Source organism: Ornithodoros turicata, chromosome 1 (assembly GCF_037126465.1).
Source record: "Ornithodoros turicata isolate Travis chromosome 1, ASM3712646v1, whole genome shotgun sequence".
Lineage (NCBI taxonomy): Eukaryota > Metazoa > Arthropoda > Arachnida > Ixodida > Argasidae > Ornithodoros > Ornithodoros turicata.
The window spans coordinates 10,421,910-10,438,016 of NC_088201.1; the positions used below are offsets into that span (position 1 = coordinate 10,421,910).

At 46.5% G+C, this 16,107-nt stretch overlaps 1 protein-coding gene across 1 annotated transcript in view; it reads right to left on the minus strand.

Moving 5' to 3' along the window:
- Window positions 1-16,107, minus strand: part of LOC135396957 (neuropeptide Y receptor type 6-like) — a 477,468-nt gene that overhangs the window by 156,820 nt on the left and 304,541 nt on the right. The gene's annotated exons all lie outside the window — the stretch shown is intronic.

The following is a 16,107-nucleotide window of genomic DNA, read 5'->3' on the forward strand; positions in this document are numbered from 1 at the left end:
AGGAGGAGACCCTTCTACATCGTCTCCGGCTGAACGTTGCCCTCACCCGTTCACTCCTGTTCAAAATGGGCCGCGTCTCATCTCCCACTTGCCCCTGCTGCGGTGTAGAAGACGACATTTCTCATCAGCTCCTCCACTGTCAGCGTCACCACCATCATCGGGCCGTGCTCTGGCAACATCTCTCAGAGCTTGGGTACACGGACGGACGGACCGACGTTTCCCTCGCAACACTCCTTGGCCCTGTGCAGCGAGCTAACCAGTGGAGAGTCACAAAAGCGGTGCTCCGCTTTCTGCGTAACACGGGTCTCCTGGGCTCCCTGTGAGCCCTGTGTTTCTCTCTCGGCCCAGTGGGCAGTCACCACAGCGCTCCTCCTTCGAACCTTGTCACGCCTTGTGATTGTGTGACTGTGTGTGTGACTTTTCAGTTTTAGTTTTGTGTTTTAGTTTGGTTTTTCTTTTCCTTTTCTTTCCTTCTTTTTCTTTCTCCTTTTCCTTTTCTTTTCTTCTTTTTCTTTCTTCTTTTCCTTTCCTTTTCTTCTTTTTCTTTCTTCTTTTCATTTCTTCTCCTTTCCTTTTCCTTTGCTTTCTTCTTCTCCTTTTCTCCTTTCTTCCCCTTTTCTTTTCTTATTTTTCTTTTCGTCCCCTTTTCTTTCCTTCCCCTTCCCTTGCCTTTTTTGTTTGGAATAGCAAGCCGACCCTCGTCTGGCTGACCTTTCCTTTCTTTTTCTTAATAAACATATCCCCCCCCCCCCCCCGTTTATGATTGTCAGACGCAAGCGCGTTCAGTCTTTACGTTTCACGTGAGAGGCGTTCCGTGTTAACATACAGGGCAGTTACAGAGAATGGGTGAATGCGACCGTAAGTTCGCAAAGTAAGTTCGCAAAGTAAGTAAGTTCGCGTTTGTTCCTGGCAAAGAGATGACTGACACCTGTTACGACGTCCAACAGAATTTGTTGTATAAGCAAGCACTTCAGTTTTAAATCAGCAGGTGCTTGTTTTGTTTTCCTACTTATTGGTCCCTTTTTATTTTACTTTTACACTTTTTTTTCTTCTTTTGCGATTTGCCATTACAATGCTCTGCTAACCTTTATTATGCTGTTCGGATAGAAGCCACTCTGAGAATTTTTCTTGGTGGTGGCTTTTCTACGACGCTACCTTTTGGTGCCTTTTTTGCGTTCGTTTTGCCCTCCTGGGAGATGCAAGGCTGTGTAAACTTCGTGATCACTAAACGTAGGTACCGTAGCCACGGTGCCACGTCCGAGAATTTTGCGCTTTGCGCCGATGCTAAAGTCTTCGGGCTTGAAATGCCGATAACACGCAGAGTTCGAGCTAGCATGCAGGCGAAAAACGATTTTAGATGGAGAGTTTTTCGCTGTTGTTGCAGACAATGGTCGCGGCTGATTACTTTGTTGTACGAAGCATCTTCATCAAATTTAATGCAAGCCTTTGCTCATCGGCACCAGTGAAGATGCTGTTCTCCTCTGCGAATCTGATTGTACGGCCGAACACAAGAATTCTAAGTGATGCAGTCAAAAACTTCTAATATTAAAATTACCGTGATAATCTAACAAATAAATGCTATTTTTCCTTGCTGACTTGTTGTTATGTTCATCGTTATTTCTGTAATTCTAGATGACATCTTCATCACAGTATTTATGGTACTAGTTACGGCATTTAAATACTGTATATTTTATATCTAAATACTCCTATCGAAAAGTATTTATGAAGAGTATTTAAACACCCCTTTCAACAAAGTATTTTGTATTTATATTTAAATACTCAAAAAGTGCATTTATGTCCACCCCTGGTCGGAGGCCACGGTTCATTATTCGTTTTTTTTTTTTTTTTTTTTTTTTTCAGTGAGAGATGCGTAAAAGGTACTCAGCTGTATTAGATAAAACTATTTATGGTACACGCTGCCATCCAAAAAGTGCACCCTGTCCACATGCACAATGCACAATCCCAATTCGCAATGACGTTACTTGTGTCAGGACGCCGCGATATATTTCGAGCCACTTCTCCAGTAAGACAGCATTTGAGCGGAACTCGTGGAATGAAATACTTGTGTTCGACACTGCTTTCTTCGGCTTGCAAAGCGGGACGGTGCAGTACACCATCACGTCTGCACCATGCACAAACCATGCACTGGAGACAAACACTGTCCACCGCGTGAAAAATAACAAAAACCAAACGCGAATGACGGCAGCAAGGGTATCCGCATAGCATGCGTCGTCTGCCGAGGTCCCGTATTCAGCGCCACAAACGCGCGGTGGCCGCTTGGCGAAACTACATCAGTGGCGCTGGGGCTAGGTGCGAGTGTGATGGTCGTGTATTATAGAGATGGTTGTGGTGTAGCCAGGTATAGGGCTGCGGACAATTGTGAGCACCTAGGGTGCTCAGCAAAAGCCTACACGCTACTACATGAGCTACCGAGACCGGCAATGCACGAAATGGAAAAATCCATATCATGCAGTGCACATTGGGCATCTGTCATACTAACAACTCCTATTCCGTACACTAAAATACTAAACAAAAATATCGTTTAGCACAGGGCTAAGCAAATTCATCGGCGCAGAACACATGTGGGATATGTCGCCCATGTGGGGCACAAGTGTGACCCGAATTCGAGTACAGTGAACCCTGGTTATTATGACCATGGCCGTTCCCGAAAACTTTGGTCGTAATGAGGAATTGTCATATTAACGGGGGGATTTGCAGAGGTTTCACTGCATTGTTCCCCCGGAGTATGGTCGTAAAGAGTGTATGTCAGATTATCGGGGGTCATATTAACGAGGGTTCACTGTATTCCATATATTTCCGTGTATTTACGTATTTTTATCTATATAAGTATTATTACTTGTGATATATATGGCACGCCAGGTCCATGATATCACTAAATTGAGGCGCCCCAGAAGGGTGGCATAACTAACACGGCGTTCATTGACGGCGGATGATCATTGACCACATGTCTGCACGTGTCCCCGGAAATCCTCGTCACTGAGAATTACATCGCCTTTTTTGCACATGCTTCGGGAAGCCAGAGTTCACAACGATTTAGAAATATGTAGCCCAGCCATCGCACGTGTTCGAAATCTATTGTAACATGCCTCCTGTCGTTCGACGCCTCCTGTCAGCCGTGTCCACGTCGTGACGTGCTTGGCAGTATGGGCCTGTTGCTCTGGACGAGGTGGCGCGAGTGAGCAGCAACGTCGTCAGCGCTCCAAATTATGCAACACGCGGTAGCTTAGCAGACGACGCGGCACTTTCAAATACACGGTCTCGAGTGGTTCGAACATTTCAAGAAGCACCGCCTTTCTTTTTCCCACCGCTTTTCAAAACCCGCTGATGAAACTACCTACTGTTGGGATCCGTGGCCGCTTGGGCGCGAAATAGCGCTGTGCAAACTTCACTGCAACAGCCCTATGCATCAGGGGAGGCCGTGGATATGTAAAAAGGGCTGTTTGCAAAATCGCTCGTCTTGTCACCGACACACTGGATACGACTGTTCTCTTCGTTGGTACCAACTTTTCACTTGGCTGCAACGCGCGTTTAAAAGTTTGTACTCTCCTCACCGTGAAATAAAATGTGCCGCTCACTGTAAATTTCTATGCGTAGATGAACTTATTCGGCGTGGATATCGTCGCGTATCCGTTGTTTGTTGTGCAGCAATAGTTGCCTCCCGACGACCATCGATTAGGATTTTCCTTTTCCATGGCAGAACATACGAAGAATTCGACAAACAGAGAATATGATAGCTAACGATCCATCGAAACAGAAGAGAGCTATCGCCGCCGCGACATTAGCTATATGCGCGCTCCCGCCTCAGCGTGGTGCTCGCGTTGTTCCAAACCTGCGCAGCTCGCCTACATCCGCTGTCCTACGTGTCCTGTGCGTGCGGGTGCGGGGGTGGGGGGGGGGGGGGGTGCATTGTAGTGCTGCTGCCCATGCAGCACAATGTGTGGAAAGTCGAGTGCAATAGGGGTGGACGGTAGGTGTGTTCCCAATGTTCTTTTTTCACGAGTCTGTTCAAGGCCTTCCGGCCTGATCGACTCTCTCCAAGACCCCGTCAGCGTCGTCAGCGGAAGTCATCCCCATATTATCGTTATCATGTATCTCTCTTCCCCCCCCCCCTCGACTTTCAGTACATTGTGCTGCTTGCGTCGCAGCACACAGTAGCTTGGCAAACCACGAGGCTTTGACCTGATTGCAGGCTCCAAGCGGTTCTGAAAGCTGGCACAGTGTGACATTGTTCAGAGTGAGTCCCTTTGCCATTAATCCGCCGCAGCGCAGCCGACGTCCCGTTCGGCTGACCTTTCCCCGTTTTTTTTTCCCCTTTTCGTCTAATAAACATATCCCCCCCCCCTTTCGCTACTTTTTTTTTGTTTTCATACTGAACATATACCCCCTTTGCCAGTAATGTTCTACTGTTGGGCCTCTATGGTCCCAGAAGACCGTGAGCACGAGCTTGCCCACCGTTGGGGCTGCCAGGAACTTCTTTGGTCTTGATGACGTGCTGTGCCGGCACTCCTTGCTTGCTCGCTTGGTATGAAGCTGCGCCGAAGGAAATAATCTCCCTGGGCTTCATGGCGTCGCAGTAGCGTCTCGCAAGCATCCAAACACCGTTAAGGTCAGGGGTAACCAATGTTCAGCTCTTCAGCCACTTCATCGATGGTGACACGCCGGTTTCCGTGTAGTAGAGCCCTGCACCATTCGCGGATGGAAGCGGATAGCCACAACATACTTGCGAATTTGCATGAAAATTTAGCACTTTCTCTGGTGTGCGGATCGGATGCAGATGACTCGAGATCCGATGTGGATCGGACGCAGATGACTCGAGATCCGATGTGGATCGGATGCGGATGCGAAGTTTAGCGGATCGGTAGCGGATCGGATACGGTATACCGCGTGCTGTAATTTTTCCACCAGCAATTTATTTGTATTGCGCGCCGACAGCGAGCGCATGCTCGTGTTCACCCTTGACCATGCACGGCCAAGACGGGAGAGGAGGCATTCTGGCGTCTCGAACCGCACGAGCACCGGCCAGGTAGCGTTTCACGCGTTCCAGAAGTCTCTCCATATCGCGTTTCGTCAAATGTTTACTTTTGCTTGTCGTGGTGTGCCCTTCCGTGACAGCATGGAGGCATCCGAAATTCTTCCCCCGACATCACCCCCCCCCCCCCTCCCCCGGCATCCGAAATTATACCAACATGCTTCCGGCGGTCTTTACGCGTCCTTCGAAACGTGCGGATTTTGCGGATCGGATGCAGTTGGTGTGTTTTGCTCAGCGGATCGGATGCGGATGTAAACTGTTGTGTATGCTGCGGTGCTGATCGGATGCGGATAACGTGTGCGCGGATACGGGTCGGATGCGGATGCCAGAAATCTCATCCGCGCCGGGCACTACAGTGTACGGCGAGCCGTTCTATTCCTAGTCCGGCGTCGTCGGAGTGATCGCCCGACCTGAGCGATGATGTGCGTCAGTCAAACTTGACACTCCGCTTTGGATTCTGCGATGAATATCCGCGAGGTTTTCGCCCTCTGCTCCGAAAAAACAGGATCACCGAACGCTGCTCCTCCCTGGTGCATTCTAACAAGTGGGTGACCATATTGAATGTGTTGTGACGATGTGGCTTCTCCAATCAAACGGACGAGCAGGCGTGCACATCTCCCACTAGTGCCGCGCCAAAAGATATTTGCAGCGCAGCGGTCTATCGCCGGAATTAATTTTTCTTATGGCTAAATTGCGGTTACGTTTTGACTCTGTCTCGTATAAACACCACCACCATTTGATGATGATGATTTGGGATGGTTTCCCTGCGTTGAGTGCAGGATCATACCCCATTCCAAAAAGGTTCACATGAAAGGATGAAGAGGGAAGGAAATCAAAAGAAACCCCTATACAGTTCTTGAAGGAGGCCGGTGGCCCTGAGAAAGGAAAGAAAAACGCGAAGTGCGCGGCACTGATGTGCAGGGTTACTCCATGGGCCGAGAACTTTGCAGATGTTGAATGGCCCCTGATCCAGCAGTCTCGTATAAAAGTACCCAGGCAAAATGTGCGTTTTACGCGTTTAACTTTCTGCTTCCTTCTTCTTTTCCTCTTTAGCCAGCAGTCGGCACTGAACAGATAAGCCGTGGCTGCTGCGGAAAACCCCTGGAGCGTACCCGTCGAGAGGTTAACGCAATGATTGCGGTGCTCCGATAAGATAATTAAAAGGCAAGGCTCGACAGTTGGGTGGCTGAACAGGTTGTGGTTCGTTTCATTAGTGTGGCTAGAGATCGGAGAAGAAAGGTAATGCAGGAAAAGTGGAGCATTTGGTTGCTATATCGACGGCGTGCGTTGCGCAAGGTTTCATTGTATTGTTTTGGAGCTTGCTAACATTGTCCGGACGTTGTGCGGTAGGATTGTTCACAGTAACCTTTCTACGGTACTGGCCATACCTGGGTAAATTACTTCTAAAATGTAATTAAATTACATCACTCATTACTCCAGTTAGAATTAAATTAAATTACATTACTCATGATTGCGATTGAAATGTAATGAAATTACATTACAATTACTGTGAAAAAGTAATGACATTACAAAGTCATTACTGCGAGTTAATCGTCACGATATTGAGGATGTGGAAACTCATTGTCAGACAACACTACGCTGTGGAAACAAGGCATATTTTATTCTGTGCCGATTGCGATCGTCACCGTTCACAGTGGGCATTGGAATTCTTTACAAGAATTGGAATTCCAGCACAGAACACACAGTCGATGCTTTTGTAAAAAGTAACGAGTAATGTCATAAAAATTACTGCCCAAATGTAATTAAATTACACTACAAATTACATAATGTCAAAAGTAATGCATTACATTACACATTACCAGAAAAAGTAATTCATTACTGTAATTTCATTACAGTAATGACATTACTACCCAGGTATGGTACTGGCCAGCCTTCCCCACGGCCTTTGTGAAGTGGGACTCCAAAAGTTATCAAAATTGCATATTCACTAGGCAGAGACACGCACACACATACGTTGGATGATGATGATGAGGTGGCACTATAGGCAGAGTTGATCATAATTGTCTGGCGAAGTAAAGCCACGAATGTCATTATAATTTTGTAGAAAGATTACTTCATTGTTGAGAGAGAGAAAAGGCACGCAAGGGAAACAATGTATACAATATTTTAGAAAATGAATTTACCATGTAACATTGTATGTATCACAAGGGGACGGTTCAGAGGGATATTATTGATTTTCTATTCAGACACCGAGGTAGAGCTTCATCGACTTTCGCCATGTTTTCTGACTTTGTCGAGTTTGAGTTTGAATATATATATAAAAAAAAAACGACTTTGTTTTCTGACATGGTCTTTTGGGTGGTAGGGCAGGTTATAGCCAAGGTGGTGACCGTAACGATCCCATGCACTGGTGTAGCATTACAGCAGGTCTCGTTAAACCTGACGAAGCATGGAACACCGTTATGTTCAACCATGAAATGATTAATTAATTGAAATAACTGAAAGACCAACACGATATTTTAAGACTACGACTGAAATACGCTGACCTCATTCCTTTCTTTCTTTCTTTGACGGAGCGCAGTTGCCTCGCGACGTAATGCCCCGAATTATTATTTCTTTCACGGAGGTAAATAAAGACATTTTATGTCTCTATTTGCTGACTGCGTTGTATTTCTTCAACCATAAGCGACTCAACTAAAAAAAAAAGAAGACGAAGGAAAGAAAGATTGACCTGCAACCGAATCATGCGTGTCCAAGCCATCGTAGCAAACTAGCACTGCACTTTGCTACAAAGGATCCATACCAACTTGCCCGGTTCACCACCGTCGTTTGTAAGCGTTTTGCCCCTAATCGTTATCGGAACACCTTCCGATGTACTAAAACACGGGGAGGTTTAGTGTATCTCCAAGCAGCACGATGTACTGAAAGTCAAGTGCAATAAGGGTGGACGGTATGTGTCTTATCGATGTTCCTTAGTTTCACCGAGTCTGTTCAAGGCCTTCCACCTATCCGTCCACCCATACTGCACCCGACTTTCAGTACATTATGCTGCTTGGGTTGGAATGTGTTTGCGGGGAGGGGGGGGGGTCGAAGTAGCTTGCCGTTGCGGGCCTCACTGAAGTCGGCTTCGTCACAACAAAATAATAAATAATAATAATAATAATAATAATAATAATAAAAGAAAGGGTGAGGAGAAGAGAGTTGACGATTTCAGAATCACGCATAGGCAGGATGAACGATACTGATGGGACGCCGGAGGGGTGCACTAGAATGTGTTCATGATAACAGTTCCGCAGACATGATAAGCCAATCACCCTCTTCCTTTGGAGCGAGTGACATCGCATTGCTAAGCTTGGATTTGATAACCTCTTTTATCGTATCGTTTTCGTATAATTCTTCCGACACACTAAAACTCGCTAATACAGAGTTTTAGCACACGGTTGATAACGTGGCTTGCGTCGAACCGTATCAACCGGAACCAATCAGTGGATAAGATTCTGAGTCACGCACAACTGCGATTTGTTCCGATAGGCACGATAACCTTATCAGCAGTATACTAAAACTCACTATTAATAGTGCGTTTTAGTATAACGTACGCTGTCGCCTTTGCGTACGCGCGAGACACAAGACGAACTTTGCGTATTCCGCAGACCCACCAAGCTCTCCTTTACGTGCGCAACGGCGACAGCGTACCGTATACTAAAACTGACAGTTAATTGGGAATGTATGTACAAGTTGTTGTGAAAACCTAAGCTTCCACTCAGAAAAAGAATGACTGGCAGCACTGCTAGCAAGACCAGCTTTTAATCGACTCCGTCGAACCCGTAACAGCTCCATGTGTCGTGTGTCTATAGTTGCTGTGTCCCGTTGTTTCTTTTTTCTTGATTTCCTTTTTCTTTTTTTCTTTCTCTGTGGCAACTTGCCGCCCGTCTCGGCAGGCAGACCGCCCTCTCTTATTTTTTTTTTGTTTCTTTAACGATAACCCCTCCCCCCCGTCAAACATCGAAATACAGAAAAAAACAAAACAAGAAATCGAACAGTAAGCAAGCGCACACAGAGACGAAGGATGTCACGTCGTTTTCCTCATCAACTCCTAGTCCACAAACCAAATAAAACCACAACCCACGTCAGATGAATTCGCCCACACTTGTGTGGCTACGTGGTGGTGGTGGTGGTGGTGGTGATAGGGCTTGCCGTTGTCGGCCTCACGTATGTGGGCAACGTCACGACTCACGCCCTGGGGGAATGTGCGTCCTGGGCCGACTTCTAAGGGAACTGTGCCGGTGAATGCTACAAGGCTACATGGTGGACGTGCTGCAGAGTAGGACTGCCAATAAGCTCGACCACCTGAGGTTGTTTAAACATGCGCTGGCGATCTCCGTAAATAGTGAGTTTTTGTGTATCGTACGCTATCGCCTTTGCGTATATACGTACGGGATAGCGTGGTGGTTCTACGCAATGCGCGAAGCTCTCTTTATGTTTTGCGCGTGCGCAGAACCACCACGCTACCCCTTACCTACGCAAAGGCTACAGCGTACGTTATACTAAAACTCACTGTTATCTCACATCGAAGATTTTGGGGAAGGCAAGAGCCAACATTTTTGCAGTCCCAATTTCCGTCTTCCCTTCTTAAGTACGTTTTAGTCGAGGGATTCACGTGTTGCGTGATCCGTAGGCCGCTTCAAATGAGGCTATTACGCTTTTCTGCTACGGCGACCAAATTTCCTCGAGCGAAAAGAGCCGTCAAGTGTCCTTCATTAAATGATGACGCAGTAAAGTAAGTATAATCCATGAAACGTCTGGCAAAGTGCCTTCACGAGCCCGCCTTATGTGCAGGTTGGAAGAGCTAAGAACATCTATAGTACTTGCACCAAAGTTATGCATAGGTTAATGATTCCTTTGACTTTTTCTGAAAGGCCTCCTCCAATTTCTGTTTATTTCTGTAGTGCTCGGCGTGCTGAAAGTCAGAGGAAAAAGGAGTTGGCATCCTGAAAGAGGTTGATAAGGGGGAAGCTCGTAATAGCGCTTCGCTTTGAAAAAGAAATTTAAAATTTGTCCACGGTTGTTTAATGGGCAAGCTCTTTCGCAGCGTAAAATGGAAAAGGAAGTCCGTGCTAATTAAAAATCAGGCTTTCTAACGGCATTCTTGCATTGGGGAAACTGGCGAATAGTGCGGAGAGTGATGTGACAAATATTCAAATAATTTGAATTGAGGAAAACTAATCAAGTATTATATATCGGCGACGCAAGAATCTCCCAAACCCATGCATAACCTCCCCTCTTTGAAAGTTTCCAAGAAAATTTGTGTAGACCCATATGCCTCAAAAACGAAACGAAACGAAAAATCGGAAAAAAAAAGGGCCAAGTGATGCTGATAATGATGGGAACAAGACAAAAATGGGACGTAAGTCGCTAACTGGCAGTGAACTGTTTGCTCCTTCGTCCTTGGCAATGTTTCTCACTACTTTTTTTTTTTTTTTGTTATACGTATTTCGCCACTCTTGTACTGATGTAAAACGAAGTCCTCCCGGAACGCAACCGGAAAACACATAGGGAGAGAACGGAAATAATGCTTCCGGTACTGCTGGTCCCTACATGTATAGAGGACCGTCCCTAACCAAACAAATATGATATTAAACACAAACTATACAATATAGTTAGTATAAAACGTCTCGTTCAAGGAGCATGTCGCCTGACGTTATCGTTAGTTTTTATTTTTATTTTGTATTTTTTTTTTTTTTTTTACCAAGCGCGAACGAGGAGTACGTGGGATCTTTAAGTCTCGATTCTGTCTCTTCCGCGTCTTTCTCTGACCCTGTACATGTGAAGTGAAGGGCTACAAAAGCAAAAACACAACATATAAATTCTACGAGAGCCGAATCTTCAAGGGCCGACTCGGTCCACTTGGTTTCATCTTCTAGAAACTTTTTAGTTTTGAGTTCCTCCGTGGAAAGGATCGCCGCCTTGAGCCACCGCGAATGATGATAAAGTGCGGCGTTTGTCACTGCAAGGAAGTCGCTGCTATTCTTACAGAAAAGTCTTTCCGCTTCAGACGACATGCGCGGCGTTACAAGGCCAGACGCGCGTAAAATAACGACTCCGTGCTACGGCATCTGTACGTGTAGAGTTGCCGGTCCCTACCAAACGGACGACCTCGGTTTGGTACGTGCTGCGCTTGTCAAAGAATCCGTATAATAGCGACTCCCACTGCTGCGCGCGTCTCTTAGAAATATACATATACGAGTAGATGCAAGATCTTCGAGTTATTTGCGATTTGCTTCATATAAACCTAACCCAACCTAACCTAACCTGACCCGACCCGACACAACACATAACCTATAACCTACAGCTAAAGGACTCATTATGGCACCGACAGCGCCCTCGGACATTCCCACCATCACGATCAGGATCGCCATCGCCACTCCGATCATCATCCTCATCAACCATATTAGATCCCCCATAGCAATGGGGTAGCGTTCCACTCCTAGAGTGGAAAAACTCCCCACTTCATCGGCAAAATATAACTGTTGTCCTTCATATAAAACACCAAGAGACGCAGCAACCGGCATCGAAAGAACGGTTTGAGCATTGTGGCAAACTCGTAAATGAACAAGGCACCTAATGATTATCATCCCGGCAGTTAATACATTTAGTCGCACTCTTCGTACGCTATACTGTATGCCCCCATGTGATATGAAGCTTCGTAATGCAGCTTGCTCAGGGTACGGGGTCATTACATCAACGAGCTGTTACATCCATCGCGTCGTTACTTCCATCGATGGACGTAATGGCACGATGGATGTATACAGCTCGTTGGGTGTAATAGCGCGGTATGGATGTAACGACGCGTTGGATGTAATGACACTTTGGATGTAACGACACGATGGACGTGACGGCCAAAAAGTCTGGGTCGCCATGGGGGCGATGGGAGGTAAGAATGTCGACGGGAGGAGAAGCCCGGATTAGGAATAGCAGGAGTGAACCCGTGACCTGTCTATGTTCAAGACGACTACAACCCGCAGGCGATTGCTGTGTGTGTTTCTTTTCTTTCTTTCTTTTTCGTGTTCTTTTTATGGAAAGAATAGCAAGTCGGCCTATGTGCCTGACTAACCTTTCCCCGCTTCTTTTTCTAATGGCACGTTGGATGTAGCGGCACTGAATCCTTGCTCAGTACGCTCCGCCACAAGCAACACGGTATCCGTATTCATGGCACGAACAAGCAATCTGTGCGCAAATTCTGATCGGAGAAATGTCATCTCAGCCGTGTTTCCATCTCAAAAAAAAAAAAAGAAAAGAAAGAAAGAAGAAGAAGAACTCCTTTCGCTCTCTATATAAAGAGGTTGACTGGCAGACTTCGTGCGAAAGGGAACAACTGGAGGAGGAGGAGGAGTGTCGTTGGGAGGAACCGAGAGGTCTGCCTGCCTGATTAGGCGTCATGTTTCTCGGGAAGGGAAAGGTGGTGGAGAGGAAAGGGTGAAGTGGAAGACCGAGCGAAATCCGCTCGGGGGGAGGATAGCTGTGTCCATGGGCCGACTTCAGGGGAACTGTGCCGGCATACGCCTATTACACATCTGAGGGAAACCCAGGAAAAACCCCAGACGGCACAGCCGGCCCGCTGATTCGAACCGCGGACCTCCCAGTCTCCAAGCGCACGCGTTACCGCTGCGCCACCGCTTGTAACATGCGGCATTTGCTTTCATTTTCTCTTTTTGCGCCCAAATGTTACGCATAATATATCATTTCCCTCCTAATGGTGAACGATGTTGGAAAACTCTGTGCTAAGACCTCCATGATCCTTTTTCTTGGCAAAATGATTGATTGATTAATTGATTGATTGATTTAAAAAAAATATGGAGATGTTAGTCTCGAGCCACTCGGGACTGGCTACTCAAGGATGCGTTATTAAGAAAAGAAAGGGAAACTACACAAAACTCTACGCTTTGAAACGGAACGGAAGCGGAATAAATGAGAACATCACCACCAAGCTTGGCACCAAAAGCGAAATCTCAATGCACAAAAACAAAGAGCGTCACAATGAATTTAACGATATCTGATAGTTTGTTGTTTTCGCAGCTCGTCATTTTATAATTTTGTTTTTATTTTGTGATGAATATAATCGTGTACGTGGCAAAGAAGAATTTCCCTGAAGTTTTGCATCGAAGGGGAAGTGCAGGTCGTATCACCTTTTCTGACTCCAACTGTGTCGAGAACACTTCAACCATTTCTCAGAATAATGCTGCACTGCATCTACGAAGCGACATCTTTGATATTACTCGAACAGCATACCGAGGAAGAACGGTAGAAGTTCCAGCAAACCGATAAGGAAATGTTATGGGAAAAGTCACGGTGTCGCGAACGGAGACTATTCTTCCTCGCAGTCTCTATTCGAAATGTCGTCGGCTCTCGCCCTCAGGTTTTTCCCTTAAAGTGGAACAAAAATTTCAAAAAAAATTCAAAAATTTGTCTCCGCGATATGAAAGATTCTGTCATCGTGACAATAATATCAAAAGAAACGAAATTTACCCGTTGCGCCGTTTGTAATTAAAATGTGAATAAAGGTGACAATTTGAAGGAGGTCCTCTTTACTTGCTCCGAATCGGCGCAAAATGTCACAGGTACGTCTCCCCCAGCGCATCCAATTGTCAGAGGAAATATATTGCGAGAAATGCCTCTTCCCGCATTTCTTTGTCCAATGAACGCGGTACGAAGGGAGCTCCGACCACGACCTACTAGATTATAGCGACCATGTCATATGGACCCCTTCCAAGCGCCGCATTTGGGGCTAGCATTTTGCTAGCGATGGCGCTAATCATCGGCCCGGTTATTGCTTCCTCAATTTCTACGGTACTTTTACTTTAGCTTACCTTAGCGTTTTTGTACAAGCGGTGGATATCCCACGAGAGATGCTCCTTTCTAAAGTCGATTATCATCATCATCTTACTCGTTCTCATACGAGCTGTTGCTGTCGTCTGCTACGGTAGTCGTACGTCCGCTACTGCTTGTTGAAAATTCAAATTTCCATTGCCCAGTCATGATCTACATCTCTCGGGCCGATGAGTAGCGCCCCTAGCGGATCGTGCGGACGGGCTCCTCATAGGGGCTGTCGATTATTATGACATGGTCGCTATAATCTAGTAGGTCGTGTCTCCGACGTGGCTGTGACGCGTAGGGATACACCTCATCGGGACGCATATTATACGCATATGCCGTAGCAGCGGAAGCTTTCGCTAATACCGGCATACGAGGCAACAGGAACAGAAGCAGCGCATCAACGTGATCAAGCACACAAATCATAACCACGCTCGAAAAGCGAAACTTTACGAAACGGGGGGGGGGGGGGGGGGTCGAGGTAGCTTGCCGTTGTTGGCCGCACTCAAGTGGGCATCGTCACGACTATAGCCAAAAAAAAAAAAATGAAAAGAAAGTGGGAGAGGGGAGTTGAGGACTTCAAAGTGATGTAGAGGCAGGATGACCGGTACTGATGGGACGGAAGCACACTGTAGGTGAGAGGTGCACTAGGAGTGGTCTCTCCGCTAGGCCCGTTTCCTGAAGAAAGCGCACGAGGCCGCGAGATTTTGAAAGTCGTTCCGCACAAGGACCTTCGGGGAAGCGGACGAAACGGAGGCTACACAGTCACCGCGAGAAGCCCAACTGCGAGCGGAGTAGTATATGGATCAGATTGCAGATGAGATGCAGAAGCAAGAGATGTGCTGGGACGGTTAGAATTAGTTAGCGCCGTTATATGATTATGAAGTCCATCTCTTGTATTGTACGTTCCATAGTGCTATTCCAGACACAAAATGCAGTTTCTAGTGAAACTATGCTTCAAAAAAACAAAAAAAAACAAAAAAAAACATACGTTGGCTTCGTTGGCAAATGGGACATTTACGACGTATCCATTCCTCAAGTTGACGTGAAACTCCTCATTACAGACATTTCACAATCAGCGCGTATCGCGAAATATCGCGCACTTGTTATTCTTCCTGCGTTGCATTGCGAGTGTATTCCAAATAATGTGTCTGGGGTACAGAATATACCTGATTCCAGTAGCATATGAGACCCACAAACACAACCCGTTTTAGAACCCCTATATGTAACGACCTATAGGGTGTCCCAGAAAACGTGTCATTGAATTATAGTAAAAAAAAAAAATAAATACGCACCTAGAATCATGCAGTCAACAGCATTTGTTCTTACTAGGTTTCTGCCACCTCCTGATATGATTGTCCCTGTGTGGGCTGAGCATAACATACAACCTCCTTTCGTCGACACACACACACACACACATAGAGATACGATGATGAGATGGGGCTCATTCCTTTCGTCGAGCTGACAAGGAAGGCTCGCAAAGACTGGTCCAGCGGTATGCTCTGGGCGCAAAAGGGCGCGAAAAGCATGATGGTTGGATTGGATTGGATTGGAAAAGAAAGAAAAATATGGAGAGGTTAGTCCCGACCCAGTCAGAACTGGCTACTCCAAAACGCGTTTGTTGGTAAACAAAAAGAAAGAAAAAGGTCACCTACGAAAAATAGGACAAACAAACAAACAACCAAGCAGGATAAAGGATAAAGGAAGACGGGGTAAAGGAAAGGGGGAGACGTTCGACGCCGAGAATCACTCACTGCACAATGTCAGATGTAGTGCGAACACAATGTCACCGAAGTTTTCACAGAGTGTCCAGCAAGTCCCAAGCGGTAATAAAGTCCACAAGAGCGCGCAATGCCGGCACCTGGTGTTGGGTGGGCCAGCAGGCAGCTGCCTAGAACCTTCCCAACGGAGAAAGGGCGATTGTCGAGGCGGGCTAGTGCCGCCTCAAGGGAAAGACGAGCCTCTCTGTATCGAGGGCAGGCTTCTATAACATGCTCTGTGTCCTCCAATACCCCGCACTCGGAACAATTCGGTGTGGAAACCTTCCCAAGTTTAAAGAGGAGGCGCCCGGTATATGGCACATTGAGACGTAGCCGGTGAATGATGGAGGTAACGGCCCGGGGGAGCGCTGGGGGCATTAAAAACTGCAGGTTGGACATTTTGTCCGATGGGATAGCTCCTCAATATCCGAGTCAATTATGATGAACTTGAGTAAAATCGGCACCCGC